This window comes from Notamacropus eugenii, chromosome 4, assembly GCF_028372415.1.
Source record: "Notamacropus eugenii isolate mMacEug1 chromosome 4, mMacEug1.pri_v2, whole genome shotgun sequence".
In the NCBI taxonomy this organism is placed as follows: domain Eukaryota; kingdom Metazoa; phylum Chordata; class Mammalia; order Diprotodontia; family Macropodidae; genus Notamacropus; species Notamacropus eugenii.
The window spans coordinates 400,204,080-400,230,681 of record NC_092875.1 but is presented as its reverse complement, the minus strand read 5'-3'; the positions used below and the strand labels follow the sequence as shown (position 1 = coordinate 400,230,681).

General features: G+C 37.4%; 1 protein-coding gene and 1 pseudogene across 1 annotated transcript in view; one reads left to right on the top strand and one right to left on the bottom strand.

The window, feature by feature from the left end:
• Positions 1–16,439, bottom strand: part of LOC140498767 (large ribosomal subunit protein eL32 pseudogene) — a 40,165-nt pseudogene extending 23,726 nt beyond the window's left edge.
• NDUFAF2 (NADH:ubiquinone oxidoreductase complex assembly factor 2) overlaps positions 1–26,602 on the top strand; it is a 220,875-nt gene that overhangs the window by 52,999 nt on the left and 141,274 nt on the right. The window lies entirely within an intron of this gene.

Genomic DNA, 26,602 nt, shown 5'->3' with positions numbered 1-26,602 from the left:
CTCCATATTGATAACATTTTATGCATTAATATGCTGTTGCATTTAATGTACTACAATTTGGCCGTTTCCCACTTGCTGGACACCAGCTTTACTTTATGTTCTTTGCTGATATAACAAGTGCTTCTATGAATATTTTGGAATCTTTTTATCAGTGACTTCTTTTAGGGCATACACTTAGCAAAGGAAATTTTGAGTCAAGGGGTATTCAGTATAGCCAGTAAGGACCTCATGGGTGAATTGCAGCTCTGTTAAGTTTCCAGGGTACCAATTTATCAGTATCTTAGTAGTTGCCTCCGCAGGGCACATGAATATGACTACACAAGAATTTCCAAAGTACTAATCTCTTTTTTTCAGACCAAGTATTGCAAAATTTGTTAATGCATTTTGACACATCATTCATGTGGCAGTAACCATCCTGTTCCAGGATACATTTCCATAAGAAAAACAATTGTGCAAAACTATCTGATATGATTGTGAATAACAGTATATTACTTTTCTTTTTTGAAGCTTATCAGGAAAGAAGTGTCTTCATCTAAGCAGTTTGGAACCAACATTGTCCGTTGTATGGGAGCAGAGTTTTACCATGCTTATCTCTATTCTTCATAATTATTCCTTTCAGCAAAGTAATTTTCCATTACTTTTTAACTTTGTTGAGCCACATTACAATTTAGTTGAGCCTATTATTTTACAAGATTTTTTAAAAAAATTACAAATAACATTACTATGACTAGTTTAATACCTGTCACTGTTTTCTTTCTGTCATTGCTTCTTGAGATGTAAATCAAATAATGGGTCGCTTCATTAAGGGTATGAACAGTTAAGTAACTTTTAAGATGTAATTCCAAATTATTTTCAAGAATATTTGAGACCAGTTCACAACTCTTCCAGCAGTGAATTCATGTACTTGTTTTCTCAAAGCCCTCCAGCACTAACTTTTTCTACCAGATCAACTATTTTAGACATGTCTTTAATTAAATCATGAGAATAGGCTATATTATTATGACTGGGTACTTTAATACTTAGTAGAAAGTAATAATTGATATTATTACGTACAGAAGTAGCAAATTCATGCGTAAAACAGGGAAGTTGTTTGTGAATAGTCTTTATACCATCAATTCCTTTTTTTTCAAAAAAGATGACCACTGATCATTCAAATAATGTATATATGGAAATGATAAACAGATTTTATGTTTATAAACACTTATATTTATTTCATAGAATGTTATTTTGTTTCAAAACCTATGATGTCTGATATTTACCATTATATAGTATTAACAACTTGGAGCAGCTAGGTGGTGCAGTGGATAGAGCACCAGTGCAGGAGTCAGGAGGACCTGAGTTCAAATCTCACCTCAGACACTTGACACTCACTAGCTGTGTGACCTTGGGCAAGTCACTTAACCCCAATTGCCTCATCCTGGGTCATCTCCAGTCATCCTAATGAATATCTGGTTACTGGATTCAGATGGCTCTGGAGGAGAAGTGAGACTGGTGACCTGCACAGCCCTTGCTCACTCAATACAAAGTCAGATGCAAGTCATGTCTCTGATGGCATGATCTTTTTTGGCAACGAAGGACGAACACACATAATATTAACAACTTAAAAAGGAATATCAAAGTCATAAGATCTCAATTTTAATTTTCTCCCCTTTGCTTACAACCTCTCACTATACTAAACTTGAACTGAACCAAATATGAAACAGATGGACTAAATTTTTCTCCTCTCTTCTACCCTATATGTTATTACTCTTATCAATTTCCTTCTTCCTAGCTCAAACAAATCATTATTTCTACTTAACATTTACTCAGATATTTTTCTTGTTAGACCTTATAACTGAATGAAGATATTTCAGGAAAGTAATTTAGAATAATGGGGATCTTGACAAACTTATGTCAGAGATTGGATTATGGACAAGTCATTCACTTAAGTCTGGTGAACCTCAGTTTCCTTATCTGTGAAATGAGGGTATAAGGTTATATGATTTTTATAAATCCCATGATTTCAGGTGTTATGAAAGAACAGTGCTTAAACAGTATTCATATTCCACATATTTATACATTATTTTAGATGAAAAGTTAACACATCAAATCACTTTAAAAGTATTTGTTAAACAATAATATAAAAATATGGAGTATTGAGAGTCAGCATAGGAGAGTAGTAAAAATCGTTGCTCTTTAAAAGTTGGACAAATATTAATTGTTCATGGTAGGGCAGTACCAATACAATAAAAACAACAAAATGTGAAGTTAATATTCATATTCAGTGCACTACTAATCATACTACAAAAGAATTAACTTATTGAACTTGACAAAATAATAATAAAATTCTTCTGGAAGAATCTAAGATCAAGAAAAATAATGAAAATAATGGGAGGGTGGAATGTGGAGTAAGAAAACTTTCAGTCCCAGATCCTAAACTAGACTGCAAAACAATCATCATCAAAATTATCTGTTCCTGGTTAAAATACAGAAAAGTTTTGTGAAATGAGACAAATTAGGTGCATAAGAGCCAGAAGCAATAGAATGTAGTAGCATAGTGTTTGATATATCCAAAATTTCCCTTTACTGGAGTAAGGATACAATATTTGGCAAAATCTGATGAGAAAATTTGAAATTACTTTAGTAGGAATCAGGTTTAGACCAGCATCTTATGCCATACATCATAATAAATTCCAAATGGATTCATGAACTATATGTAAAATGTATCATAAACAGAAGAGGCGAGGAAGAGGTATCTATCGGCTATAACTAGGACAAAAGTTCTTGAATTTACAAGAAATAGAGGGGAACATAGACAAATATACAATTTTTATTACATCAAATTAAAACATTTTTGCATAAAGAAAAGCAAGACATGCTGTTATATAATTATCTATGGATAATGGATTTATGACTAAATGAAATAGAGAGGATCTAAAAAGTAAAACAAATAATTTTATTGCATGAAATTTAAAAAGATTTACACAAAAAAACCCCAGTGCAGCCAAGATCAGAAGAAAAGCAGAAAACCAAGGAAAAAAATTTTGCAGCAAATTTCTCTGATAAAGGCTTTATTTTTCAGATATATAGTTAGCTGAGTCAAATTTATAAAAATAAGAGCGATTCCCCAATTAATAAATGATCAAAGTATATGAACAGGCAGTTTTCAAAAGAAGAAATCAAAGATTTCTGTGGTCATATGAAAATGCTCTAAATCACTATTGATTAGAGAAATGCAAATTAAAATAACTGTACCACCTCACATCTATCAGATTGGCTAACATGATAGAAAAGGAAACTGATAGATACTGGAGGGCATGTGGAAAAATTAGAACGCTAATGAACCATTGATGGAGTTGTGAATTGATCCATTCATTCTGGAGAACTACCTTGAATTTTACCCAAAGCGCTGTAACAATGTTCATACCCTTTGTCTCAGCAATACCTCTCCCTAGATCTGTATCCCAAAGAGATCAAAGGAAGAGGAAAAAGGGCATATTTGTACAAAAATATTGATAACAGCTCCTTTTGTGGGGGCAAAAAATTGGAAATTGAGAGAATGTCTATCAATTAGGGAATGCCTGAACAAGTGGTAGTATATGATTGTAATGGAGTACTATTATGTTGTCAGAAATGATGGGTGGTATGGTTTCAGAAAAACCTGGGAAAATTTATATGAACCAATGCAAAGTGAAGTGAATAGAACCAGATCATTGTACACAGTAACAGCTACATTGTGTGATAGCTAGCTTTCATAGACTTGGCTCTTCTCGGCAATGCAAGGATCTAAGACAACTCCAAAAGACTCATGATGGAAAATGCTGTCCACATTCCAGAGAAAGAACTGTGGAATCAGAATGCAGATCAAAGCAGATTATTTATCTTTTTTTGTTGTTGTTTTGTTTCTTCTCTCTTGTCGTTCCTCCCATTGGTTCTAATACTTATTTACAACATGACTAATGTGAAAATTAAAAAAAAAGAAGAAATGAGAGGAGGGATGGTTTCAGAAAAAGCTGGGAAGATTTATATGAACTAATGCAAAGTGAAGTGAACAGAAGAGCAATGACAGCAGTCTTGTAACAGTGATTAACTTTGAAAGATTTGGCAACGAAAGACTTGGCAACTCGGATCGACACAGTGATCTGAGACAATTCCAAAAGACTCATGGTAAAAAATGCTATCCATGTCCAGAGAGAGAATTGACAAAGTCAGAGTACAGATTGAAATAATTTTTTGTGTTTTATTTTTCTTGTCTTTTTTTTTTTTTTTTTGCAACATGGCTAATAAGAAAATATGTTTTGCATAATTTCACATATATAATTGATAATATATTGCTTGCCTTCTCAGTGGGTGGAGGAGAGACTGGAGGGATGGAGAAAATCCAAAACTCAAAATTAAAAAACAATGTTAAAAGTAAACAAATAATAAACTTATTTTTAAAAATAAAGCGTGAGTCCAGAATACAATGGGAAAAATTGTATCAGCTGTTTTATACTAAAATGACCAGAAGGAGAACGATTTCTAAAATAGCCGGCTACCTTAAGCTGGAAACTTCCTTTTCATTCTCAGTTCTTTACTTATGCTCATCCTATGTATCAAATATATTCTCAAATCTTATAATTTCTACCTTTACAACATCTGTGGGCAGCTGGGTGGCATAGTGGATAGAGTGCCAGGTCTGGAGTCAGGAAGACCTGAGTTCAAATTTGGCCTCAGACATTTATTAACTGTGTAACCCTGAGAAATTGTTTCACTTCTGTTTTCCTCAGCTTCCTCAGTTGTAAAATGGGGATAATAATAGCATTTTCTTCCCCATGATTGTGAGGATCAAATGAGATAATTTTATTTTTTTTATTTATTTTTTATTATTTTTTAATGTTTAACAATCACTGCCATACAATTGTGATTTTATCCCCCCCACCTACCCCCCACTCCCCCCCTCCCTCCCCACGACTGCATACAATTCTGTATAGATTCTACATATACTTTCCTATTGAGTATATTTTCACTATAGTCATGCTATGTAGTCAGACTAAGATAAATGAAAGAAATCGTATAACAAATCAGAACATGATACACAAACACATACACATACACAAACATGATCTGCTACAATATGTGAGTGACTTCCATATTTCTCTCTCTGAGTGTGGCAGGCATTTTGCCTTGAGATCCTCCATTGGGATTTTTTTTTTTTTTTTTGGTAAGAAGTTCTTGTATTATTACACAAATCTAAGTCTACCAGAAAAAACTCTCACACACTGTGGTTGTTGCTGTGCATAAAGTTCTCCTGGTTCTGCTCCTTTCACTCAGCATCAGGTCATATAAGTCCTTCCAGGCCTCTCTGAAGTCTTCTTGTTCATCATTTCTTATGGCACAATAGTACTCCATTACATTCATATACCATAATTTATTCAGCCATTCCCCAATTGATGGACATCCCCTTGACTTCCAGTTTTTGGCAACTACATAGAGTGCTGCTATAAATATTTTTGTACATGTGGGACCCTTTCCCATTTTTATGATCTCTTGGGGATATAGTCCTAGTAGCGATATTGCTGGGTCAAAGGGTATGCACATTTTTGTAGCCCTTTGGGCATAGTTCCAAATTGCTCTCCAGAATGGTTGGATGCGCTCGCAGCTCCACCAACAATGAATTAGTGTTCCAACTTTTCCACATCCTCTCCAGCATTTATCATTTTCTTGTTCTGTCATGTTTGCCAATCTTATAGGTGTGATGTGGTACCTCAGAGTTGTTTTGATTTGCATCTCTCTAATCAATAGTGATTTAGAGCATTTTTTCATATGATTATAGATAGCTTTAATTTCTTCCTCTGAAAATTGCCTGTTCATATCCTTTGACCATTTATCAATTGGGGAATGACTTGTATGATTATACATTTGGATCAGTTCTCTATATATTCTAGAAATGAGGCCTTTATCCCCGAGCTTAGCTGTAAAAATTCTTTCCCAATTTACTACATCCCTCCGGATTTTGGTTGCATTGGGTTTGGTTGTGCAAAAACTTCTCAGTTTAATGTAATCAAAGTTATCCATTTTGCATTTCATAATGCATTCTATCTCTCCTTTAGTAAAGAATTCTTCCCTTCTCCATAGATCTGATAAATACACTATTCCTTGCTTCTCCAGTTTATTCATGGTATCAATCTTTATACCTAAATCATGTACCCATTTGGACTTTATTCTTGTGTACGGTGTCAGGTATGGGTCTATGCCTAATTTCCGCCACACTGTTATCCAGTTTTCCCAGCAATTTTTGTCAAACAATGATTTCTTATCCCAGAAGCTGGGGTCCTTGGGTTTATCAAACAGAAGGTTCCTATATTCCTTGCCTACTGCATCTTGAGTGCCAAGTCTATTCCACTTGTCTACCTCTCTGTTTCTTAGCCAATACCAAGTGGTTTTGATAATTGCTGCTTTATAGTACAGTTTGAGGTCTGGTAGCACTAGGCCACCTTCCCAAGCATTTCTTTTCATTAGTCCCTTTGATATTCTGGACCTTTTGTTTTTCCAAATGAATTTTGATATTATTTTGTCCAGCTCTAGAAAGTAATTGTCTGAAAGTTTAATTGGTATGGCACTAAATAGGTATATTAATTTGGGTAGAATTGTCATTTTTATTATATTAGCCCGGCCTACCCATGAGCAACTAATGTTTTTCCATTTACTTAAATCTGACTTTATTTGTGCAAAAAGTGTCTTGTAATTGTGTTCATATAATCCCTGGGTTTGTTTTGGAAGGTAGACTCCTAAGTATTTTATGCTGTCTACCATAACTTTAAATGGGATTTCTCTTTCTATCTCTTGCTGTTGGATTTTGTTGCTAATATATAGGAACGCAGAAGATTTGTGTGGGTTTATTTTGTACCCTGCAACTTTGCCAAAGTTGTTTATTAATTCTAGTAATTTTTTACTTGAATCTCTGGGATTCTCTAGGTAAATCATCATATCATCTGCAAAGAGTGATACCTTAGTTTCTTCTTTGGCTATTCTTATTCCTTGGATATCTTTATCTTGTCTAATTGCTACAGCTAACATTTCTAGTACCATATTAAATAATAGTGGTGATAATGGACAACCTTGTTTCACCCCTGATCTTATTGGGAATGCATCTAGCTTATCCCCATTGCATATAATGCTTGCTGAAGGTTTTAGATAGATACTGCTTATTATTTTATGGAAAGTTCCCTTTATTCCTACGTTCTCCAGTGTTTTTAGTAGGAATGGGTGTTGTATTTTGTCAGAAGCTTTTTCTGCATCTATTGAGATAATCATGTGGTTTTTATTAGCTTTGTTGTTGATGTGATCGATAATGCTAATAGTTTTCCTAATATTGAACCAGCCCTGTAGTCCTGGTATGAATCCTACCTGATCATAATGTATTAATCTCATGATAAGATGCTGTATTCGTTTTGCTAGAATCTTATTTAAAATTTTTGCATCTATATTCATTAGGGAAATTGGTCTATAATTTTCTTTCTCTGTTTTGTCTCTTCCTGGTTTGGGTATCAAAACCATATTTGTATCATAGAAAGAATTTGGGAGGACTCCTTCTTCCCCAATTTTCAAGAATAGTGTATGTAGTATTGGAATTAACTGTTCTTTAAATGTTTGATAGAATTCACTTGTGAATCCATCTGGCCCTGGAGATTTTTTCCTAGGGAGTTCATTGATGGCTTGTTCAATTTCTTTTTCTGAGATGGGGTTGTTTAAGTATTCAACTTCCTCTTCTGTTAATCTGGGCAGTTTGTATTTTTTAAAATATTCATCCATCTCGTTTAGATTATCGAATTTGTGGGCATAAAGTTGGGCAAAGTAGTTTCTAATTATTGTTTTAATTTCCTCCTCATTGGAGGTGAGTTCACCCCTTTCATTTTTAATATTAGTAATTTGGTTTTCTTCTTTCTTTTTTTTAATCAGATTGACCAAAGGTTTATCAATTTTATTAGTTTTTTCATAAAACCAACTATTGGTTTTATTTATTAATTCAATAGTTTTCTTTATTTCAATTTTATTAATCTCTCCTTTGGTTTTCAGTATTTCTAATTTGGTATTTACTTGGGGATTTTCAATTTGTTCTTTTTCTAGCTTTTTCAACTGCAAGCCTAAGTCATTGATCTCCTCTTTCTCTATTTTATTTATGTAAGCATTCAGAGATATAAAACTTCCCCTAATAACTGCTTTTGCAGTATCCCATAAGTTTTGGTATGTTGTCTCACTATTGTCATTCTCTCGAATGAAATTGTTGATTGTTTCTATGATTTCTTCTTTAACCCAACCCTTCTTTAGAATTAGATTATTTAGTTTCCAATTGATTTTTGGTTTCTCTTTCCATGGCCTTTTATTACATGTAATTTTTAATGCATTATGATCTGAAAAGGATGCATTGATTATCTCTACCTTTCTGCACTGGATTGTGAGATTTTTATGTCCTAGTACATGGTCAATTTTTGTAAATGTTCCATGTACCGCTGAGAAAAAAGTATATTCCTTTCTATTTCCATTTAATTTTCTCCAAAGATCTATCATATCTACCTTATCCAGAGTTTTATTTACCTCCTTAACCTCTTTCTTGTTTATTTTGAGGTTGGATTTATCGAGTTCAGAGAGGGGGAGGTTGAGGTCCCCCACTAGTATAGTTTTGCTATCAATTTCTTCCTTCAACTCCCCCAACCTCTGCTCTAAGAATCTGGATGCTATACCACTTGGAGCATACATGTTTAGTAATGATATTGCTTCATTGTCTATGGTGCCTTTTAGCAGGATATAGTTTCCATCCTTATCCCTTTTGATTAGATCTATTTCTGCTTTTGCTTTGTCTGAGATTAGGATTGCTACTCCTGCCTTTCTTACATGAGCTGAAGCACAATATATTCTGCTCCATCCTTTGACCTTTATCCTATGTGTATCCCCCCGTTTCAAATGTGTTTCTTGTAAGCAGCATATTGTTGGATTATGGCTTTTAATCCATTCTGCTATCCGTCTCCGTTTTATGGGAGAGTTCATTCCATTCACATTCACAGTTATGATTACAATCTGTGTATTTCCCTCCAACCTCTTTCCCACCATTTGTGCTTTTAGCTCTCCCGTCTCCCTTCCCCTCCTCAATAGTATTCACTTTTCTCCCCCTCCTCCTGCAGCCTTCCCCTCCTTCTTTTGACCCCTCTCCCTTTTAGTTCCCTTTACTCTTATTGCTTCTTTCCTCCCTTTTAGCCACCCTCCCCTTTCTTCCCCCTTCCCCTCCTACTACCTATAGAGCTAGTTAGGCTTATCTACTTAAGATTATTGTTCCCTCCTTTGAACAAATCAGATGAGAGTACCTCTCAAACAATGCTCATCTCCCTCCCCTCCTTCCCTCTACTATAGTTTTGTACTTCTTCCTGTGATATAATTTGCCATTTTCTGCTTCCCCCTTTCCACACCTCCTATTACATTCCCTTCTCATACTTAAATCATATTTTTGACATGACATCATTTACTTTATGCCCGTTCCCTCTACATATATCCCTTTTATCATAATAGCTGCACAGTTCTCAAGATTAACAGGTATCATCTTCCCTTATAGGGAGGTAAACAGTTTGCCCTAATTGAGTAGCAAGTTTTTGTTTTTGTTTTTTCCCCTCTGTTTACCTTTTTATGATTCTCTGGAGACCTGCATTTGAAGATCAAGTTGTCTATTGAGTTCTGGTGTTTTGGTCAGGAAGCTCTGGAAATCCCTTATTTCGTTGAATGACTTTCTCCTTGCCTGAAATGTTATGCTGAACTTTGCTGGGTAGTTGATCCTTGGTTGAAGTCCCAACTCCTTTGCCTTACGGAATATTGGGTTCCAATTCTTTCGATCTTTTAATGTAGAAGCTGCAAGGTCCTGTGTGATCCTGACTGTGTGTCCTTGATATCTGAATTGTTTCTTTCTGGCTGCTTGTAGTATTTTCTCCTTCACTTGATAGCTCTGGAATTTGGCAACTATATTTCTTGGGGTTTTGAGTTTGGGATCCCTTTCGGGAGGGGAACGGTGGATTCTTTCGATGACTATTTTGCCCTCTGAGTCTAGTACTTCTGGACAGTTTTCCTTGATGATTTCCTGGAAGATATTGTCCAGACTCTTTTCTTCATCATGGGTTTCTGGCAGGCCAATAATTCTTAGATTTTCTCTCCTGGATCTATTTTCCAGGTCAGTTGTTTTTCCAATTAAATATTTTACATTTTCTTCTATCTTTTCATTCTTTAGATTTTGTTTGACTGATTCTTGTTGCCTCATTGAGTCATTAGTTTCTACTTGCCCAATTCTAATCTTCATTGTAGTGTTTTCTTCAGTTAGCTTTTGCATCTCCTTTTCCATCTGACCAATTTTTCCCTTTAGGGAGCTATTTTCTCCATTTAATTTTTGTACTTCTTTTTCCAATCGACCAATTTTCCCAGTTAGGTTTTGGGTTTCCTTTTCCATCTGATCAATTTTCCCAATTAGGTTTTGGGTTTCCTTTTCCGTTTGATTAACTCTTCCTTTTAGGGAATTATTCTCTCCAGTTAATTTTTGAACTTCCTTTTCCATTTCTTCAGTTTTCTTTTTCAGGGTGATGTTCTCATCAGTGAATTCTTTTTTTATAGTTTTAAAATCATTGGCCAGTTTTTCTTTTATTTCCTTCTTCAGCTGTTCTAGGAAAGCTAGTTGTGCTTGCGAGAAATTCATAGTCCCTTCTGAAGTTTCAGATGGAAGTACAGTCTCAGCTCTGACCTCTTTGGTGTTTGTGTTTTGGTCCTTATCCCCATAGAAAGATTCTATGGTTTTTTCACTTTTCCTCTGCTTTTTCCGATTCATGATGTTGGCTGAGTGTTGTAGCTTCTGGTTCTTTCAGTCAGAAGGTACAGAACTTTGTGTTGAGCTGATGTGTGAAGAAGCTAAAAGCAGGTTTTTGTTTTTTGTTTCCCAGATCAACCCTGGGGTTAGCTTGTTAGGTGTGTGGGAGGAGTGGTCTGGTCACAAGAGATCTCCTCAGCTGACCTGAGGCAAAGGCAAGGTCAGGGGATGGTGATCCCAGCTTCCCTATTGTCTTCGCTTTTCCCCTGGAGGGCTGAGGCACGCCTAGATGCTAATGCGTGTTCCCACCCCACCTGGGGCTCTTCTCCCAGCGCTGAGGCTTGCCTGGGTCTCAGTGCGAATTTTCTCTGCCCTGGGTCCTCTGTCCTTCCAGCTTGCCTCCGCCACAGTAAGAAGAATCCCCCTTTGCTATTTTCCTAGCCTCTGGTGTTATGAGAGTATTTGCCCCCTTCTGCTGTTCCCGCCGATCCAGTATTTTTCTGGGGAAATATTTTATGGTTCTTTTACAGACATCAGCGGGGAGGAGAGAACATTTACTGATCACTCCGCCATCCTGGCTCCCGAAAGTTCAAGTAGGTGACTTACCGAAGTTTAGTCTTCAGGCTGAAGGTTTCAAGGGCTGCTGCGCTGATATCTGGCGCTCAGCGGCTCTCACCGGCTTGGTTTGGCTAGTCTCCTGCTCCGCTGGTTTCGCCCGCCACTCTCAGGCTTCTCAGGTCCCTTCTGCCCCGCTGCGCTGACTGCGCTGCGCTGTGCACTGGGGGCTCACCCCCGCGGAACAGATCCTTTCCGTGGACCTTCCAGTCTAACCTGGGCTCCGAATCCGTCAAAGTCTGTCACCCACTGGATTCCGCACCTCCAAAGTTTGGTCAGATTCTCCTTTCAGAGGTATCCAGAGGAATTTGTCCAGGAGCTTAGGTGAGTCGTTGCTTTCACTCCGCCATCTTGGCTCCCCTGCCAAATGAGATAATTTTAAAGCACTTAGCACAGTGCCTGGCACAGAGTGCTATATAAATGTTAGTTGCTATTATTATTATTATTGCTATTATCTCCCCTTTCTCTCTGTTCACAAGGTACCATCCTTGTGCAGGCCTTCCCTACCTTATGCCCAGATTATTATAATGACCTTTAATTGGTCTACTTCCCTCATGTCTTTCCCCACTCCAATCAGTTCTCTGCTAAGCTCTCACAATGATCCTTCCTGAATCATAGATTAATGGTCATCACTTTTTCTATTCAGTAAACTATGGCAAATGTAAATTTGCAGTTATAAAGTGCTTCATTTGACCTTTAAGACCTTTGACAACTTAGACCCTTTGTACCTTTCTAGTCTTCTTTCCTATACTTTTGTACACTTTTCTCACTCTGCATACTTTATGATCCAGCTACACTAGCCTTTTATTTTTCTTCGTCTATAATATTCCTTCTCCTACCTCCAGACCATTGTATTGGATGTCCCTTGCACTTGGCAAGTTCTCCCTTCTCACCTCCACCTCCCAGCTTTCCTAGTTTCCTTCAGTACTCAGCCAAATCCTTACTTCTACAGTAGGCCTGTCCTGCTCCATCCCTCCAACTACTAATGTTTTTCCTCTGCAGTTACCTTCCATTTTTCCTGTCTGTATCTTATATGTACATAGTTACTGGCATTGTGTCTCTCCATAATGGTGTGTGTTTCTTGATGAAAATCACTGAGTTTTTGCCTTTCTTTGCATCCCCACATTGATCGCACATGTATTGACTTAACTTCTCTACATCTTAGTTTCTTCATCAATAAAGAGACTTTAGATGATGGCGCATTTTCTGTCTCTGATCCTATGTTGCTATAAAATTTGTTTATTTTCTCTTTTTCCGTTATGATGACATACTCTTAGATAAAGTAATTCAAAATATTATTAGGAATAGATTTTGTAAACATAATATTTTACAAGGCCTGAAAAAAAGAAAATCCCAAGATATCTTATGTGAGAAATCTTTTTTGGACATAAATAATACTAGACCTTTAAAAATAATATTACAAATTTGAAAAAACATGATGTCATTTTCAACATAGATTAATTCTGACAAAGTCAGTGCTCTCATGTGGAAAGCACCATTAGAATAAGCAAATGTGTGAATCATAGGAAGGGAAAATTCTGTATATGAGTTGTAGAAGGGGGAAAAAACAGCTGTCTGCATTAGAAATGGACGCAGAGGTGTGTCTTTGGTGCAGGTGGCTGAGTGGTCAAAAGTAGTCTTGAGGGAGATTATACTTTGGAAATAATAAAAAATTGCAAGATGAATGCCTACTAATGATATGTTGCAATTATCTTGTGTATCCTGTTATTCCATAATTCATGTCATTAATAAAACAATTACTTGTGAAAGCCTACTTATTAGAGGCATGTTTCCAGTATCTACATATGTTTTTATCATAGATCTCATTTATTTTGCATGTGCTTTCTACCTTTTCACTTTGACCCAAAGTTATTAGGGCTGTTAAAATCAGCATAAAATTACAAACATTCTAGTGTCTCCCTTAATACTCCAGCCATTAAAAGTTTACCTTTGGGCCATAAATCACTGTATACTCTACAACTTTAATTTGACGATACATAATATTTTTATTAAGAAATGTCTTTGGCGTCAGTGTCGATGATGCAGGTTGAAGTAGTTTGTTGTATTCATTAACCAGAAAGCATGATAATGAAAACAAAACCAAACCAGTGTTATTCATTACAGACCATATTGGGAAAAATACAACCTTGTATCATCCAGTTACCAGAGATATACTGCATTTCAAGTTTTATAAGAATATCTATGATGTTTTTGTACATATTAGATAAAAAAGTTCATTTAAAGAATGAAAATTAGCATGGTTTTATAGAAAAGTGTAATGTGCAACATATATTTAACAAAAATAATAGCAAAGAAACTGAAGTCCAAAACATTGCAGATAGCAATGAAGTAAAGCTATCACTCTTATAGACACTGAATTTTATTGGCATTTCTTGTTTTAAACATATTTACTTGGATGAATCTCAGTGATGGATTTAAGCAGGTACTCCCCACACTGATCGCAAGCCGTTCATACCTTCCTGTTTTAGATAACTCTTCTCCATATCCTTCCATAAATCCTGCAGTGAGGATGCATGTAGGGTACTGAAGGCCTTTCTCTTGATCATTTGATGTTGAGTACTTTATAATAGTGAAGCATGCAGACTTTACACCAGTTATCTCTCTCTCACTCTTCCCACATGAGTGACCCACTTTCTTTTCCTTCACATTCAGCTTATTTCATTTTTTATGGCTTCTCCCTTGGGCAAGTTACTTAACCCCAATTGCCTCATCCTGGGTCATCTCAAGTCATCCTGATGAATATCTGGTCACTGGATTCAGATGCCTCTGGAGGAGAAATGAGGCTGGTGACCTGCACAGCCCTCCCTCACTTAAAAAAAAAAAAAAAGTCAAGTTCAAGTCATGTCGTTACGTCTTTGGTGGCATGGTCTTATTCAGCAACGAAGGATGAACACGCACAGAATTATGTGGCAGCCTTCTCACAACTACTAGGTGTTTCTCCACTATGTTTTGTGTGACCCTCAGTACAGCTTCTAAAAAACCAAATAATTGGCAGCGTAATTGAGTTTTTAGATCGTTGAATCAGTTGGTTTTAATGAATTGCTTGTCTCTAACTTTCTAAAACACTATAATTTTGTTTTGAGTATCAGTAATTGAGACTAACAAAATCCAAGTTTTAATGATCTAACCAGTAATAATACCACCTGATTATTTTAACAAATACAACATTTTAGGGCTAATGAAGGGATAACTTTTTTCATTCTCCTTTTATATGCTTCCCATAAAACATTATTCATCTGACAGGCTTTGAATGATAAACAGAATTTTTTTTAATTTGTTCTTAGAGGCAGTAGGAAGTCAGTGGAGTTTATTGAGTAGAGGAGTGACATAATCGGATCTGTGCTTTAGGAAAATCACTTTGGTGGCTAAATGGAGAATGGATTGGAGTAGCGAAAAATATGACATGGGTAGATGCACTGGCAAACTTTGGCAACAGTCCAAGCATGAGTTGATGGGGCCCTGCTCCAGAGTAAGTGATGGTGGCAGGGAAGAGATGTAGCAAAAGTGAAATTGACAGACCTTGGCGACAAATCAATATGGGAGATAAGAGATAGTGAGGAATCCAGGATGACTCCTACGTTGCAAGCCTGAAGGACTGGGAGGATTCTGCCCGGTACAGCAATAGGGTAGGAGGCAAGAAGGGTCTGGGGGAAAAATAATGCATTCCATACAGATAGGGCTGCTTGTTGGGGAAAAAAATTTTTAAACTAAGCTTGAAACATTGAACTAAAGCAAAAGTGATGAGGACCTGACCTAGTGTAATGGCCATCTGAGTGGAGAGAAAGGAATGGATGAGAGATGTTACAGAAGTAAAACTGACAAGATGTGGCTACTAACTAAATAAAAGGATGAAAGAGAGAGGAAAAAATTGAGCATGATTCAGAAGTTGCAAACCTGGGTGACTGTCAAGATGGTGATGCCTTCAAGTATAAGGGAATTCAGAGGAGTGGATTTAAATGTGTGTGGTGAGGAGGGGATATTAAGAGTTCTATTTTAAACATTCTAGATTTAAGGTACTGGTGGGATGAAATAGCAGTAGATGACTAACATGCCACTAGCAGTGTGACCCTAGAGTTCAGAGAAGGGAGTACTAGATATAAATTTGGGAGTCATATGTGTAGTGATGACAGTATGAACACAGCAAGAAAATGGAAGAGAGTGGTCAGACAGGTGGAAGCATATCCAGAAGAAAAACTAAGGGAACAGAAATTCCCTTAGGGGTGAGTGTGTGTGACAGTGTGAGAAACTGCAAAAAAGTCTAAAAGAATGATCACTGGGGGAAAACATCATGCAAAATAACTATGAAGTCAGGACCACTGCCTACCCCATCAGCATCAGGAACACCTGCACCTGGAATTCTTGGATCAATCTCAGTCCCAGGGTAGACCCTGGCCATCAACGATTACTCTCTGTTCACTGGGAGGAGTCATTCCTCATATACTCTACACATGTCCCTCTCTACCTCCCAGACAGCTAAGAAGGGAAGTGTGCCTAAATGTAGCCCAGCTCTTTTTCCCCACGTGCCTTAAAGACTGTGACCTTCTCTATTCATCTGCTGCCTATTACTACCTTTATGGCTTCTCCTGTTTCCCTCACTCTCCCTATACTTATCAGTCATTTCTCAGATGTCATGGTCTTCTTCGAAAACAAAGTATGAACACAGACAGGCAATCACTGGCCATTTAGGAGAAGACTATTCCCATGCCCCTCCTTCTGTTCCCTTATACTCTTTCCAGCATCAAATTTAACCTACCCAAATCCCACTTCAAACCCTGCCAGTTTCTTCCACTGTGCCTTCTGGAATTCTTATTCTATAGTAAGCAAACTCTTCAACCTGGACCTGTTTTCTTTCACTTTCTTTTCATTAGTCATTCATGATACCTGGTTTCTCTCCATTGACAGTGAATTCTTGTCCATACCTTTTTGTCTCACTCCTAGAAGCACTGGTCCTTAAGGATGTATTGGACAATCCTTGCTCTTTACTTTCACTTCCACACTGTCCTTTCATCTCTTTTATTCAGAAACCTTTCCCCTTTTAAAGTTGATTCAATCAGAAATTTACACCCAATTTGAAGTATGGTAAGCATAGTCATTGACTCCCTGGTCATTCTCCCTCTTTTCTCAAGGAGTTCAATGGCTCACCATCTCCCTGTTGTCCTCAATTTTTGACCTATGTTAAGGGCCTTTAATATTCACTTAGGTTGCCTTCACTTCACTAATCTTCCCATTCCTTAGCCTCTTTTAATCTCATTACCTACTCCTCTACTCAGTCTCATCCTCACATAGAAATAGTCACACCATAGGTCTTGCTATTTTCCAGAAATATTCCACTCCCCTAATTAAGGGACTCTGATATCCACCTATTTAAGCATAGCTCCTATGATTTCCATTTCCTATATTTGACCCTTCCTAAACATTTTTCTAGTCTCATGGATACTTTCAATCCTTCCCTCAACCCCCCCACCTCTGTACTTTCTTAGGCAATTACCTCTGCTATGACTTCACTTTCCTTCTATTCCAATCTCAATAGTTAATCAGTTCAACCTATATATTGTCTCTTGAATCTTTTGCTTCCTTATTTCTGCTCTTTTCTTGCCAAACTTCAACAATCAATTATTCCCACCTTCTACCTCCTTTGCTTCTATCTTATGAGCCTCTGAAAAAAGCTGGATGAAATCTCAACACTGTGCTGATTGATTATATTACAAATTCATATTATCTCATGTCAGCAAGAGAATCATTTTTACTTCTTCCCAATTAGTGATTCCTATCTCAATCCCCACAGAAGCTATTTCACAGTTTGTCTTTCTTCCTTAGTCCTGTCACACTTGCCCCTCCCCATCTTTCTCAGCTGAAGACTTTGCATTTTATTTTATGGGGAAAATTGAGACCATTTGATATGAGCTTCCTCTTCTCACCTTCTTTTCACCTCTGAATTCCTTGCTACCATCTCCTAACTCTCTCCTCTTTCCTAGCCTGTTAAAAAGGTGGTGATTCTCCTTGCCAAGGTCACATGTGCAACTTGATCTCATGTCCTCTTATCTTTTCCAGAAGATTGTACCATCAGTTATGTTCCCTCTTTCTTGAATTTTTAGTTTTTCGCTATAAGCTAGTTCCTTCCTTCCTGCCTACAAATATGCCCAAGTCTTTCTTATCCTCAAAAATTCTTCACTAGATTGTATCTCATTCTGAAGCTACAGTCCTGTATCTCTCCTCTTTTCCTCAACCTAATTGCTTGAAAAAGTTGTCTACATTAAGCAAATTAAATGAAGTGGAGATTTGCAATTTCACATGTAGTATATTTGTAGGCATTCTGCATATGTAAATGTTCTTTTTTGGTGTTAAATTTTAGAATTTAAAATTTTTTAAAATCATTCTGTACTTGCTTCCTTCTTCTTTTTCCTTATCCTTTTTCAATCTGATTTGCAAACTCATCACTCATCTGTAATTGTTCTCTTCAAAATTACCAAATAATCTCTTAATTGCCAAATATCAGACTTTTTTTTCCTCAGTACTAATGCTTTTCAATTTATCTGTTATATTTAATACTGTTGATTACTCTTTCATCCTATATAGCATCTCTCTTCTCCAGGTTTCTAATAAAATACACTCTCTCCTGGTTCACTTTTCACTTGTTGAACCATACTTTTGGAGTGTCATTTGTTGGCTTATCATCTACCTTTTATACCCGTAACTGTGGAGATTACCTAAGGCTCTGTCCTAGGTCTTTTTCTCTTCTCCTTCTATACCCTCTCTACATTTTCTCTCCAGGTTAAATCACCAACTGCCATGCTTAATTTAACTGTTGTTTTTGTAGATGATTCTAGCAGTAGTCTATCCCCCAAGCCTCAGTCCTGCAGTCCATCTCTTCCTTTAAGATGGACCCCAAGCACCACCATATAGATATGAAGCCTGATTTCCACCCCCCACCCCAGTTGCTAGTACCCTCTCCCTCAAACCACCTTGCATTCAATTATTGGTGTATTTATGCTGTACATATTTACACATGTAGTTGTCTCCACAATTAAAATGTAAACTCTTGTATCTCTAAAACCTAGCATAGTGCCTCACTCATAGTAGGAACTTAATAAATACTTATTAATTGGTTGATTGGTTGGTTGAAGGTTATTGGTTTTATGATAGGGATCATGAGAATCATGGAAAGAACACTGAACTTGAGTCAGGAGAGACCTGGGTTCAGTATGAACTCTTAACATTAACTAGTTGTGACCTTGGACAAAAGACTTAACTTTGAGCCTCACAGTCTTCCACATCATAAGGAAGGTGCTCTGTATATTCAGAATCCTACATAAATTTGAGTAGTTTATGGGAAAAAGTGATACACTTTACAGTGCAGTTTAAATTTCATTTAAACTTGAGTGTGTACTGTGAACAGGACAGTTTGTAGGACTAGAGGCGATACTATTCCATATTTCACTGCCATATAGCAATGCTAGTAAAATATTATTGAAAATATATAACTTTACTTTCAGGGGAACCTTGGAGTCAGTAAAAGTACTTTGTAGTTTCCTGAGGACAAGCCAGTTCACTGTAAAACTCCTTTTCATCTCTGGGATTGGCTTTTGTCCTTCTCAACCGTTTGTCCCAGATGTAACTCTGTAAGGTAACCTTCCAGATGCATGTTGTAATCTAAATGATTCACGACTTAGATATCATCCTCAACTCCTCACTTATTATCTCTCCCCCCCCCCCCCAACATGCCATCTGTACCTTAGGTCTGTCCTGTAGATTTTACCTTTGTAAAATCTCTCCTCTGTCCCTGCTACCACCTTGGTGCAGGCTCTCATCACCTGATGCTTGGACTATTGGAATCACCTGCTCACGGGCCTGCCTGCCACAAGTTTCTCTTTATTCCAGCCCATTCTTCACTCAGCTGTCAAAGTGATCTTCCTAAAGTTCAGGTTAGACAATGTCACCTCCCCTACTCAGTAAACTCCAGGGCTCCCTACCACATCCAGGGTCAGATATAAACTTCTCTGTTTTGTGAGTCTTCAAGGTCCTTCATAACTTGGCCACTTCTTACTTTTCCAGGCTAATTACACCTTATTACCATCATACCACCCCTCCTCTATTCTGTGCTTCAGTGACACTGGCCTCCTTGATGTTTCACAAACAAGACATTTCATTTCCTTACTCTGGACATTTTCTCTGGCTGTCTCCCATGCTTGAAATGCTCCCTTTCCTTGTCCCAGCTAAAATTTCACCTACAAGAAGACTTTCCTGGCCCCTGCCCTTAATGCCACTACCTTCCCTCAGTTAATTATTTCCAATTTATTCAGTATATTGTTTATTTGAACATAGTTATTTGCATGTTATCTTCCTCACTAGATTTGGAGCTCCTTGAGATCTGGGACTGTTTTTTACCTGTCTTTGTACCCTCAATGCTTAGCACAGTGCTTGACACATAGTTGATGTTTAATAAATGTTTATTGTCTAACTAAGCAGTTCTTATTCTTCATCAGCTTTGTCTTATCTGTGTAGACAGGCAACACACCTTTGAGCAATTACCGATCTTTTCGAGGAGATTCTTCAGAGTCTCAGGGCTTGATGTTATCAGGACAATATCCTTTGCCGACAGGAGTATCTGGAGGACCTCTATATCTATGGGAAATCCTTTCTCAACTAGCATTCTTCTGGATCGTCTCCATCGGAGTGGTGAATACCTTTAGTGAGCATGTATCTCCCTGTTTCATGCCATGTTTAATGCTTATTATCAGAGGTTCGTTGAGTAAAATAATTTTTGTTTCTGTATCTTCCATGGAGTCTAAAATGAACTTGATGTATGAACAGGAGATACCACAATTGTGTTACCTCCAGCACTGATCAGCTTTATATATACTTAGTCCAGTTCAGTTGCTTTCCCCATATTTGTTCCCATAATGCTGTTTTTCCCCCAGTAAGCACCTTAAATCTTATGACGTCAGGATACATATTGTGGTAGTTAAATAGTCTTTATGGAAAAGTTTGTTGAGATGTTTTTTGTAATTTTTCCATTTTTCTTTTTGTTCTTTCCTTTTTCATCCCTGAGTGCTTTTGGGATGGCTTCTTAGTTAAATATATTGCTATTGCTTTTACCTGCCTTCCCTCTGCTTTATGAAATGATACTGCTCATAATCATTCGTCATCTTTCTAACAGATTCTTAAGCCAGTGTTGTCTTTGGTAGCCATTTCATTCCATTTGGCAAGTAAGGCAGATGTTTTCTAAGACCCTTTCAATGTTTTTTTGGTCTCTTTTTTTTGCAGCATTTAATTCATATTGTTCTTTTAGTTGAAATTATAGTTGGCATCCATATCATTTCTATTGTTCATTTCCTGATAAGTTGGTTAAGTAATTCAGAGTTTAATCTTTGAAATTATATACTATATATTTTTCTCATTATATTTCTTTTTCTCACATTATAAATTTTGACCTTAGCTCTGAGTTTATACGTAGACTCAGGTATAATTCCCATGCAAATAATAAGGCTTTTCTCATCAGATAAAATGGAGTCAGTTTCATTCTTTGTGTTATTTTTGTTTGTCATGTCCAAAGCTGACCCATTTTTTAAAAATAAAATGTTCATGATATAGAGGCTTCTGTATAATGTATTCTCAATCAATCAGTAATGCTTTGTGTTAGACATTGTAATATTTCCTGAGGATAAAGATATGATTGAAATAATTCCTCCCTTATACACATTACTTTATAATTGGAGAGACTGCTAGGACATGTAGAAGTATATACAGAATAAATATAAAGAGAAGAAGCATAAATTAATTACACAGTGAAGTGCAAGGTATTGTGAAGAGAACTGGGAAAGGCTGTGTGTAGAAGATACTACTTGAGCTGAGTCTCAGAGGAGGAGAGGGATTCCGTGAAGTAGAGCTGAGGAGGAAATCTATTCTAGCCTGGTTGTTGACCAACACAAAGTTGTGGTGGAGGTGAAGAGTTATGTGTGAGGAAGAGAGGTGGACAGTATGATGGAATCACAAAATGCAGGACAGTCATGTCCAATTAGCCTGAAAAGATAGGTTGGAGCCAGGTTGTGAAGGGCTTTAAATGCTAATAAACAAATGAGTTCATAGTTTATCCTAGATGTAATAAGGAGCCATTGGAGTTGATTGAGGAGAGTGACGTAGTCATATCTGTTTTTAAGGAAAATTTCTTGACAGCAATATGGAGGATACCATGGGAGATCAATTAGGAGACTCTTGGAATTATCTGGGTGATAGGAAACAAGGACCTCAACTAAGGTGGTAGCTGTGTGAATGGGGAGATGGGATCCAATGAGAGAAATGTTTTGGAGGTAGAAAAAGTATGATTTTACAATTGATTAGGTATGTGGCATTAAGGGATAGTGAATAATCAAGGATAATGCTAAAGTTATGAACCTGAGAGAAGTCTTATACATTTATTTTTTTTCCTCCTGAATCATACTTGTCCATGTATTTATCTCTACCTTTGCATTGAAGTCATCAAATACCAGAAGGTATGCTGATTAGATTTCTAGAGTCTTATGTTGTTTTTTGTTTTTTTTCTTTGCCAGCTAGTCCTCAGCAACTCATATGGTATGTAAGTTGCAATTATTTTCATGGTATTCTTTCAGCAAGTATTTTTTTTTTCTTTCTTCCAATTTATTTATTTATTTAACTTTTTAAACATTCATTTCCACAGAATTTTGGGTTCCAAATTTTCTCCTCCCTTATCCCCTCCCCCCACCCCAAAACACCGAGCATTCCAATTGCCCCCATCACCAATCTGCTCTCTCCTCTATCATCCCTCTCTGCCTTTGTCTCCATCCTCTCCTCTGTTCTGTAGGGCCAAATAACTTTCTAAACCCCTTTACCTGTATTTCTTATTTCCTAGCAGCAAGAATAGTACTTGACAGTTGTTCCTAAAACTTTGAGTTCCAACTTCTCTTCATCCCTCCCTCCTCAGCCCCTCCCTTTGGAAGGCAAGCAATTCAATATAGGCCATATCTGTGTAGTTTTGCTAATGACTTCCATAATAGTCGTGTTGTATAAGACTAACTATATTTCCCTCCATCCTGTCCTGCCCTCAATTACTTCTATTCTCTCTTTTGATCCTGTCCCTCCCCATGAGTGTCGACCTCAAATTGCTCCCTCCTCCCCATGCCCTCCCTTCCATCGTCCCCCCCACCCTGTTTATCCCTTTATCCCCCACTTTCCTGTATTGTAAGATAGGTTTTCATACCAAAATGAGTGTGCATTTTATTCTTTCCTTTAGTGGAATGTGATGAGAGTAAACTTCATGTTTTTCTCTCACCTCCCCTCTTTTTCCCTAAACTAAAAAAGTCTTTTGCTTGCCTCTTTTATGAGAGATAATTTGCCCCATTCTATTTCTCCCTCTCTCCTCCCAATATATTTCTCCCTCACTGCTTGATTTCATTTTTTTAAAGATATGATCCCGTCCTCTTCAATTCACTCTGTGCACTCTGTCTCTATGTGTGTGTGCGTGTGCGTGTGCATGTGTGTGTGTGTAATCCTGTCCAGTACCCAGATACTGAATAGTTTCAAGAGTTACAAATAATGTCTTTCCATGTAGGAATATAAACAGTTCAACTTTAGTAAGTCCCTTATGATTTCTCTTTGCTGTTCACCTTTTCATGCTTCTCTTCCTTCTTGTGTTTGAAAGTCAAATTTTCTTTTCAGCTCTGGTCTTTTCATCAAGAATGCTTGAAAGTCCTCTATTTCATTGAAAGACCAATTTTCCCCCTGAAGTATTATACTTAGTTTTGCTGGGTAGGTGATTCTTGGTTTTAGTCCTAGTTCCTTTGACTTCTGGAATATCCTATTCCATGCCCTTCGATCCCTTAATGTAGAAGCTGCTAGATCTTGTGTTATCCTGATTGTATTTCCACAATACTTGAATTGTTTCTTTCTAGCTGCTTGTAATATTTTCTCCTTGACCTGGGAACTCTGGAATTTGGCCACAATGTTCCTAGGAGTTTCTCTTTGTGGATCTTTTTCAGGTGGTGATCGGTGGATTCTTTCAATATTTATTTTGCCCTCTGGTTCTAGAACATTAGGGCAGTTTTCCTTGATAATTTCATGAAAGATGATGTCTAGGCTCTTTTTTTGATCATGGCTTTCAGGTAGGCCCATAATTTTTAAGTTGTCTCTCCTGGATCTATTTTCCAGGTCAGTTGTTTTTCCAATGAGATATTTCACATTATCTTCCGTTTTTTCATTCTTTTGGTTTTGTTTTGTGATTTCTTGGTTTCTCATAAAGTCATTAGACTCCATCTGTTCCATTCTAATTTTGAGAGAACTATTTTCTTCAGTGAGCTTTTGAATCTCCTTTTCCATTTGGCTAATTCTGCTTTTGAAAGCATTCTTCTCCTCATTGGCTTTTTGAACCTCTTTTGCCAATTGAGTTAGCCTATTTTTCAGGGTGTTATTTTCTTCAGCATTTTTTTGGGTCTCCTTTAGTAGGGTGCTGACCTGTTCATGCTTTGCTTGCATATCTCTCATTGCTCTTCCCAGTTTTTCCTCCACCTCTCTAACTTGATTTTCAAAATTTTTTGAGCTCTTTTTGAGCTCTTCCATGGCCTGAGCCCATTTAGTGGGCTGGGATACAGAAGCCTTGACTTCTGTGTCTTTCCCTGATGGTAAGCATTGTTCTTCCTCATCAGAAAGGGAGGGAGGAAATACCTGTTCACCAAGAAAGTAACCTTCTATAGTCTTGGTTTGTTTCCCTTTTCTGGGCATTTTCCCAGCCAGTGACTTGACTTCTGAATATCCTCTTCACACCCACTTCACCTTCTGATCCACCCAGCCAGCGCTTGGGGTCTGAGATTCAAATGCTACTCCCCAGCCTCAGGGCTTTGGGCAGGGGCAGGGCTGCTAGTCAGTGTGAGATTAAATTCAGGTGCTCAGGTAGGGGCAGTGCCGCCTCCTGGGCTCAGTTCCCTCATGGGGTTTATGCAGAGACCTTCAACAATGGATCCAGGCTCCTGCCTGCTTTGGGAGCCCTTGTCTGATCCCACCTCCGCTGCTGCCTCCCGAGGGGGCCTGAGTTATGGGGGCACCCGACTCCCCTCTCGACCCACCAAAGAGACCCTCTCACTGACCCTTGTCCCCTGTGGGTGGAGGGACCCGCACAGCTGCTGGAGATTCTGTCCCTGAAGCCTGCTTGGATCTGCTCCTCTTGGCGCTGGTCGGCCGCGGCAGGGCTGTGCTCGGCTCCCAGTCCACGGCATGAAGAACCTTTTGCGAGAGGTTTTCAGGCTCTCTGGAACAGAAATCTCATCTGCTCCGCTGTTCTGTGGCTTCTGCTCCTCCAGAATTCACCGGCAGTTCTTTTTTTACAGATATTTTATGGGCGGTGGGTTCGGAGCTAGCGTATGTGTGTGTTTCTACTCCGCCATCTTGGCTCCGCCCCCCAGCAAGTATTTATCATTAATAGTACAGTTTGTGACAACCAAATGTCCCATGAAATAAAGTTTCTTGTAACCTTTGGGTGTGTAATTAAACCCACTCTGGCAGCTCCTTTCTTTTTTTTTCTGTGTCCTTATGAGCCATCTCCTTACATTTAGATAAAATTTATTATTTTCTTTATAACAAGAATGTTAAGAATGATATGATTTAGCTCATCCAGGAACATATCTACTTCTTGACAATTGGACAAAAACCTTACCCTTAGAGTAGCAATGGAAAATTTGAAGTTTGTTAACCATCTAAAAACTACGAGCCTTAGTGTGGTCTATCCCATCTCCTGCCCCACTGTGTTACTCTCATTGCAGAAATAGGAGGCCAGAGAGAAATAAAAAAAAAAAAAAAAAAACAAAAACCCTTCAGCAACTTGTGTTGCAAAGAAACATGTGCAAAGAAATGTGATACAACTTGGAAAAGCCAAGATAGATGTTTTCAAGGCTCTTGCAAACTAATTAGATAGGAGAAGGGTTTGCTGGCATACCCAATACAGATGTTGCGCCTAGAGTATACTTTGTTAAGAGACAGGATGCTTTCAACTGCAAGGGTTTGGAAAAACTCATGGAATTAGTTGGCAGTTGAGTTGGATTGTGAAGGAAAGGAGAGTCTTTGCCAGAGCTGAGGAGCAGCATAAAAAAATAAAGGTGGAGGGAGACTGGACAGATGCAGAGAATAGCAAGTAGAACAGTTAGACTGCAACATGAACTGGGGAGGAAATATTGTGTAGTAGATTATAACGTACCAGATTTGGAATCAGGAAGAGTGGAATTAGACCTACTAGCTATGTAATCAGAAGCAAGTCTGCTTTTTCCTCAAACCTGACAGTCGTGAAGAACTAATTTTGTTTAGCAATTTTGTTTAAATTTGTGGTGTTGCAAAATTATTTGTTCTTTTTATGGTAGATGTTATTTTTACCTTGATTGTATGTTAAATATACTGATGAGGACCATTCTGGAAACTTGTTTATTTCTCTTGAATGAATAAATGAACGTGATCTGAATTCTAAACTTTTGGAACTAAATAAGAACGAATTGAATTTTTATCCAGTTTTATTCAGTACCTTAAGTGTGGCAACTTTATAGTAAAAAGAAAGTTTCCACTTTAGGGGCAAGTGTGTGATTTCTGTGGTGGTAAATAGAATATTTGCTTAATACTGTTATCAGCAGAATTGTATAAACAAAATAAATAATACATGTTATATTTTGTACTTTTTCTGGTATTTTTCTCTTACTTTATTGCAGTAAAATTAAGAAAATTGGGTTGTAAATATTGTATAATGCCAAAATTATAGCTCTGAATATGGATAGTTAAAAAGAACACATGAATGAAACAATCGTTAAATGGGGGAGGGGGACTTAAATGTAGAAACATTTCCATCTGCATTTTTCTACTTTGAGAAATAATTTGAATTGCATTTTATTTTTTTAATTTTACTTTTCATTTTTAACACAGTTTATAACAGATAAAACAATTCAAACTTTTGTTCAAGTGATACTTCTTTTTAAAGCATTTACAATATGGACCACAAAAGAATTTTTTTTTATTTCAAACATTAACCAACTGAGACACAAATAGTATTTATGTTGCTAACTTCACAAGCTCTTGACGTAGTTGTCTCCACACTATTACTAAGAATTAAAGGACCCTAACTTATTGTTGTTGGTCTAAAGTCCTATGCCTAATAGCTTAATTTTAGACTTAACCTCGGATGTTCCC